Source organism: Octodon degus, unplaced genomic scaffold (genome assembly GCF_000260255.1).
Source record: "Octodon degus isolate 3935 unplaced genomic scaffold, OctDeg1.0 scaffold00332, whole genome shotgun sequence".
NCBI lineage: Eukaryota > Metazoa > Chordata > Mammalia > Rodentia > Octodontidae > Octodon > Octodon degus.
Window position 1 is genome coordinate 957,061 of NW_004524908.1, and position 7,437 is coordinate 964,497.

The 7,437-nt window shown below is 43.0% G+C and overlaps 1 long non-coding RNA gene across 1 annotated transcript in view; it reads left to right on the forward strand.

Moving 5' to 3' along the window:
* Positions 1-368: 368 nt before the first annotated feature.
* Positions 369-7,437, forward strand: part of LOC111814503 — a 24,399-nt gene continuing 17,330 nt past the window's right edge. The window contains exons 1-3 of the long non-coding RNA XR_002819466.1: positions 369-378; positions 5,009-5,016; positions 5,173-5,179. This is a non-coding gene — a long non-coding RNA (uncharacterized LOC111814503). The remainder of the gene's footprint in view (positions 379-5,008; positions 5,017-5,172; positions 5,180-7,437) is intronic.

The following is a 7,437-nucleotide window of genomic DNA, read 5'->3' on the forward strand; positions in this document are numbered from 1 at the left end:
AAGTGATGTTTTAGCCAGAGTTCTGTATTATGGCTTATACATTAACAGTAATTGGAGTGCCCCACTTTCCAAAGAAGCTGGACCTTAGCTGCCTCTTCTGCTTTAAGAACATACACTTAGAAACAAAAATCTTGCAGTACAGACAAGCAGCTCTACTCAGGGCACTGAAGTCTAGAAACAAGTTTGTGGCTCTTTACCCATGGGAATGAATGGGAAAGAGAACAACCTTCTGCAGTTTCTCTGCACCTCCAGCTGGAAGGTCACAAACTTCACGCATGCTTTTTGCTTGGAGACTGAATGATTTGCCACTCTTTTCACACCGCGGAACTGTGAAGTACTTTAGTTACCAAAGTGACATTTTGGCGAGAGTTCTGTGTTGTGCCATATACAGGAACAGGAATTGCAGTGCCCTCCTTGCGAAAGAAGCTGGAGCTTAGCTGCCTCTTCTGCATTAAGAACGCACTCTTAGAAACACAAATCCTGCAGTAGAAACAAGCAGCTCTCCTCAGGGCATTGGAGTCTAGAAACAAGTTTGTGCCTCTTTTCCCATAGGAATGAAAGGCAGAGAGAACAACCTTCTCCAGGTTTTCTGCACCTCCAGTTGGAAAGACACAAACTTCACAGATGCTTTCTCTTATTAGACTGAATTATTTGCCCATCTTCTCACAGTGCAGAACTGTGAAATACTTTAGTTACAAAAATGAGATTGTAGCCAGATTTATGTATTGCGCAGTATACAGGAACAAGCATTGGAGTGCCCTGCTTTCAAAAGATGCTGAAGCTTAGCAGCCTCTGCTACTTTAAGAACTCAAATATAGAAACACAAATCTTGCTGTAGAGACAAGCAACTCTCCTCAGGGCACTGGAGGCTAAAAAAGCATTTGTGGCTCTTTGCCATTGGAATGAATGGGAGAGAGAACAACCTTCTGCAGTGTCTCTGCACCTCCACCTGGAAAGTCACAAACTTCACGGATGCTTTCCGTTAGGAGACTGAATGATTTGCCACTCTTTTCACACCGGAAATATAAGTACTTTATTTACAAACGTGACGTTTTAGCCAGAATTCTGTGTTGCGCCGTATAGAGTAATGGGCATTGGATTGCCCTGCTTCCTAAAGATGCTGAAGCTTACATGGCTCTATTGCATTAAGAGCTCACACTGACAAACACAAATCATGCAGTAGAAACAAGCAGGTCTCCTCAGGGAATTAGGGTCTAGAAACGTGTTTGTAGCTCTGTGCCCATAAGAATGAAAGGAAGAGAGAACAAACTTTGGCAGTCTCTCTGCACCTCCAACTGGCATGTCGCAAACTTCACTGATGCGTTCTCTAATTAGACTGAATGATTTGCCACTGTTTCACAGCGCGGAACTGTGAAGTACTTTAGCAACAAAAATGACTCTTTAGCCAGAGTTCTGTGTTGCACAGTGTAATGGAACAGGCATTGGAGTGCCCTGCTTCCCAGAGAAAGTGGAGATTAATTGGGTCTCCTGCATTAAGAAGTCACACTTAGAAACACAAATCATGCAGTACGAAAAAGCAGTTCTCCTCAGGGAACTGGAATCTAGAAACGTGTTTCTGCCTCTTTTTTCCCATAGTAATGAATGGGAGAGAGAAAAACCTTCTCCAAATTCTCTGCACCTCCAGCTAGAAAGCCACGAAATTCAAGGATGCTTTCTCTTTTTAGACTGAAGATTTGCTACTCTTTTCACAGTGCAGAACTGTGCAGTACTTTAGTTACAAAAGTGACATTTTAGCCAGAGTTTTGTGTTGCGCCATATAGGGGAACAGGCATTGGAGTGCCCTGCTTTCCAAAGAAGGTGGATCTTAGCTGGCTCTTCTGCATTAAGTAATCACACTTAGAAACTCATATCATGCAGTAGAAACAAGCAGCGATCCTTAGGGCACTGGAATCTAGAAAAGTGTTTGAGAATCTTTGCACATAGGAATGAATGGGAGAGAGAAAAACCTTTTGCAGTATCTCTGCACCTACAGCTGTAAAGTTACAAACTTCACGGATGCTTTCTCTTAGGAGACTTAAAGATTTGAAACTGTTTGCAGAGCACGGAACTGTGAAGTACTTTAGTGGCAAAAGTGACGTTTTACCCTGAGATCTGTGATGCGCTGCATACAGGAACAGGCATTGGAGTGCCCTGCTTAACAAAGAAGCTGCAGATTAGATGGCTCTTCTCCATTAAGAACTCACACTTAGAAACACAAATCATGCAGTAGAAACAAGCAGCTCTCCTCAGGGCACTGAATTCTGCATACATGTTTGTGCTTCTTTTCTCTTAAGAATGAATGGGAGAGAGAAAAACTTTCTGCAGTTTCTCTTCATCTCCAGCTGGAAAGTCACAGACTTCACGGATGCTTTCTCTCATTAGAGTGAATGATTTGACACTGTGTGCACAGCGCGAAACTGTGAAGTACTTTACTTACAAAAGGGACATTTTAGCCAGAGTTCTGTGTTGAGCCATATAAAGGAACAGGCATTGGAGTTAACTGCTTCCCAGAGAGGGAGGAGCTTACCTGGCTCTTCTGCCTTAAGAACTCACACTTAGAAACACAATCATGCTTTAGAAAGAATCAGCTCTACTCAGTGCACTGGAGCCTTGAATCGTGTTTGTGCTCTTTGCCAATAGAAATGAATGGGAGAGAGAACAAACTTCTGCACTATTTCTGGATCTACAGCTGGAAAGTCACAAACTTCACGGATGCTTTCTCTTAGGAGACTGAATGATGTGCCCCTCTTTTCACAGTGCAGAACTGTGAAGTACTTTAGTTACAAAATTGACATTTAAGCCAAAGATCTCTGTTGCGCCGTATACAGGAACAGGCATAGGAGCTCCCTGCTTCAAAAAGAAGCTGGAGCTTAGCTGGCTCTTCTGCATTTAGAAATCAGACTAGAAACACAAATCATGCAGTAGAAACACGCAGCTCTCCTCAGGGCTCTGGAGTCTAGAAATGTGTTTGTGGCTCTTGGAGCATAGGAATGAATGGGAGAGAGAACAAACTACTTCAGATTCTCTGCACCTCCACCTGGAAAGTCACAAACTTCACGGATGCTTTCTTTTAGAAGACTATATGATTTGCCACTCTTTGCAAAGCAGGGAAATGTGAAGCCCTTTAGTTACAAAAGTGAACGTGTTAGCCAGAGTTCTGCGTTGCGCCGTATACAGGAATAGGCATTGGAGTGCCCTGCTTAACAAACAACCTAGAGTTATGTGACTCTTATGCACTAAGAACTCACACTAAAATACAAATCGTGCAATGGAAAGAAGCAGCTCTACTCAGGGCAGTGGAGTCTAGAAACGTGATTGTAGCTCTTTGCCCATAGAAAAGAATGGGAGAGAGGACAACTTCTGCAGTTTCTCTCCACCTTCAGCTAGAAAGTCAAAAACTTCACAGAAGCTTTCTCTTAGGAGACTGAATGATTTGCCACTCTATGCAACACGGGGAACTGTGAAGTTCTTTATTTTCAAAAATGACTTTTTAGCCAGAATTCTCTGATGCACCGTATACAGGAACAGACATTGGATTGTCCTGCTTCACAAACAAGCTGGAGCTTAGTTGCATATTCTGCATTAAGAACTCAAATTTAGAAACACAAATCATGCAGTAGAAAGAAGCAGCTCTTCTCAGGGCACTGGAGTTTAGAACGTGTTTGTGCATCTTTGCGAGAAGGAATGAATGGCAGAGAGAAAAACCTTCTGCAGTTTCTCGGCACCTCTAGCTTGAAAGTCACAAACTTCACGGATGCTTTCTGTTAGGAGACTGAATGATTTGTCACTCTTTTCATACCACGGAAATGCAAAATACTTTAGCTACAAAAGTGACGTTTTAGTCGGATTTCTGTGTTGCCCTGTATACAAGAACATGTATTGGAGTGCCCTGATTCCTAATGAAGCTGAAGCTTAGCTGGCTCTTCTGCATTAAAAACTCACACTTACAAACACAATCATGCAGTAGAAACAAGCCGCTGTCCTCAGGCACTGGAGTCTAGAAAAGTGTTTGTGGCTGTTTCCAATAGGAATGAATGGGAGAGCGAACAACCTTCTGCAGGTTCTGTGCACCTCCAGCTGGAAAGTCACAAACTTAATGTATGCTTTCTCTTAGGAGACTGAATATTTGCCACTGTTTTCAGAGCGAGGAACTCTGAAGTACTTTAGTTAGAAAAGTGAATTTTTAGCCAGAGTTTTCTTTTGTGCTGTATACAGGCCCAGGAATTGGATTGCCCTGCTTGCCAAAGAAGCTGGAACTTTGCTGGCACTGCTTCTTAGGAACTCACACTTAGAAACACAAATCTTGCAGCAGAGACAAGCAGCTTTCCTCAGGGCACTGGAGTCTAAAACGTGTTTGTGGCCCTTTGCTCATAGGAAGGAATGTTAGAGTGAACAACCATCCTCAGTTTCTCTGCACCTCCAGCTGGAAAATCACAAACTTCACAGATGCTTTCTCTTAGAGAATGAATGATTTCCAACTCTTTTCACAGCGTGGAACTCTGAAGTACTTTAGTTACAAAAGTGAAGTTTTAGTCAGAGATCTGTTTGGGGCCATATACAGGAGCTGGCATTGGAGTGCCCTGCTTCCCAAAGAAGCTGGAGTTTGCCTGGCTCTTCTGCATTAAGAACACACACTTAGAAACAAAATTAATGCAGTAGAATCAAGCAGCTCTCCTCTAGGCACTGGAGTCTAGAAACGTGTTTGTGCCTTTTTGCCCATAGCAATGAATGGAAGAGAGAACATCCTTCTGCAGTTTCTCTGCACTTCCATCTGGAAAGTCATAAACTGGAGGGATGCTTTTTGTTAAGAGCTTGAAAGAATTGCCACTCTTTTCACAGCACGGAACTGTGAAGTACTTTAGATACAAAAGTGATTACCCGAACAGGAATTGTAGTGCCCTGCTTGCCAAAGAAGCTGGAGCTTAGCTGCCTCTTCTGTTTTAAAAACTCACACTTAGAAATGCACATCTTGCAGTCTTGACAAGCAGCTGTCCTCAGATCAGTGGAGTCTACAAAGTGTTTGTGGCTCTTTGACCATAAGAATGAATGGAAGACAGAACAACCTTGTGCAGTTTCTCAGAACCTCCAGTTGGAAAGTCACAAACTTCACGGATGCTTTCTGTAATTAGACTGAATGATTTCCTGCTATTATCACAGCGCGTAAATGTGAAGTACTTTAGTTACAGAAGTGACGTTTCAGCCAGTGTTCTGTGTTGTGCCATATACAGGAGCAGAAATTGGTGTGCCTTCCTTGATAAAGAAGCTTTAGCATAGCTGGCTCTTTTGCATTAAAAACTCACCCTTAGAAACACCAATCATGCAGTAGAAACAAGCAGCTCTAATCATGGCACTTGAGTCTAGAAACATCTTTGTGGCTCTTTGCCCTTAGGAAAGAATGGGAGAGAGAACAACCTCGGCAGTTTCTCTGCACCTCAAGCTCGAAAGTCTAAAACGTCACGGTTTCTTTCTCTTAGGAGACTGAATGATTTGCCACTGTTTGCAATGCACGGATCTGTGAAGTCATTTTTTACAAAAGTGAAGTTGTAGCCAGATTTCTGTGTTGCGCCATATACAGTAACAGGCATTGGAGTTCCCTGCTTCCCAATGAAGCTGAAGTTTAGCTGGCTCTTCTGCATTAAGAACTCACATTTAGAAACACAATTCATGCAGTAGAATCAAGCAGCTCTCCTCAGGGCAATGGAGTCTGGAAACATGTTTGGGCCTCTTTGCCCATAGGGATGAATGGCAGAGAGAACAACCTTCTGCATTTTCTCTGCACCTCCAGCTGGAAAGTCACAAACTTCACGGATGCTTTCTCTTAGGAGACTGAATGATTTGCCACTGTGTGCAAAGCTCAGAACTGTGAAGTACTTTAGTTTCAAAAGTGACTTTTTAGCCAGAATTCTGTTTTGCACAGTATACAGAAAAAGGCATTGGAGTGCCCTGCTTGCCAAAGTAGCTGGAGCTTAGGTGGCTCTTCTGCATAAAGAACTTACACTTAGAAACACATATCATGCTGGTGTAACCAGCAGCACTCCTCAGGGCACTGGATTCTAGAAACGTGTATGTGGCTCTTTGCCCTTAGGAATGAATGGGAGACAGAACAATTTCTGTAGTTTCCCTTCACCTCCAGCTGGAAAGTTACAAACTGCATGGATGCTTTCTGTTAGTGGACTGAACGATTTGCCACTGTTTGCAAAGCACAGAACTGTGAAGTACTTTATTTACAAAAGAGAGGTTTTAAACCTATTTCTTTGTTGTGTGGTATAAAGGAACAGGCATTGGATTGCCCTGCTTCGCAAAGAAGCTGGAGCTTAGCTGCCTCCTCTACTTTAAGAACTCACACATAGAAACACAAATCATGTAGTAGAAACAAAAAGCTCTCATCTTTGCACGGGAGTCTAGAAACGTGTTTGTGACTCTTTGCCAAAAGGAATGATAGGGAGAGAGAAAAACTTTCTGCAGTTTTTCTGCACCTCCAACTGGAAAGTCACAAAGCTCACGCATGCTTTCTGTTAGGAGACTCAATGATTTGCCACTGTTCGCAAAGCGTGGAACTGTGAAGTACTTATTTTCAAAGGTGAAGATGTAGCCAGAGTTCTGTGTTGCGCCGTATACAGGAATATGCTTTGAATGCCCCACTTCCCAAAGAAGCTGGAGCTTACCTGGCTCTTCTGCTTTAAGAACTCAGACTTAGAAACTCACATCATGCTGTACAAACAAGCATCTCCCTTCAGGTCAATGGAGTCCATAAACTTGTTTCTGGCCCTTTGCCCTTAGTAATGAATGGGAGAGAAAACCTTCTGCAGTTTCTCTGTACCTCCAGCTGCAAAGTTACAAACATTACAGGTGCTTTCTGCTAGGTGACATAATGATTTCTCACTCTTTTTACAGTACAGAACTGTGAAGTATTTTGTTTCAAAAGTGACGTTTTAGCCAGGGTTCTGTGTTGCTTCATACACATGACAGGCATTGGAGTGCACTGTTTATCAAAGAAGCTGGAGCTTAGCTGGCTCTTCTGCATTAAGAACTCACACATAGGACTTCCGGGAACCCGCAGACCCGGTCCTAGCCCAGACCCAGTCCTAGCCCAAGTCCGTGGCAGGAAGGAGCGGAGCACAGCAGCCAGACCTAAACCAGACGCAGCTGGATAACTCCAAACTCTGTAGAGTTCCAAGTTCAGTACGTGTGAAGGTTGTAACTACAGCAAAGATCTACAACAAATTGCAGAAGACAGTGCTACACAAAATGACAAGAAGTAACAAAATGCAACCTCAGAACCCAAGCCCACCCGTAACAAGTACAGAGGACACTAACACAGAACAAATTGGAAATCACACACCTGAAAGCAATGAATCAACCGCTTCTGAAATAAAACAGTTGCAGAAAGATATAGAAGACCTCAGATTAGAAATGAAAAAGAAACCCTGAATTAAT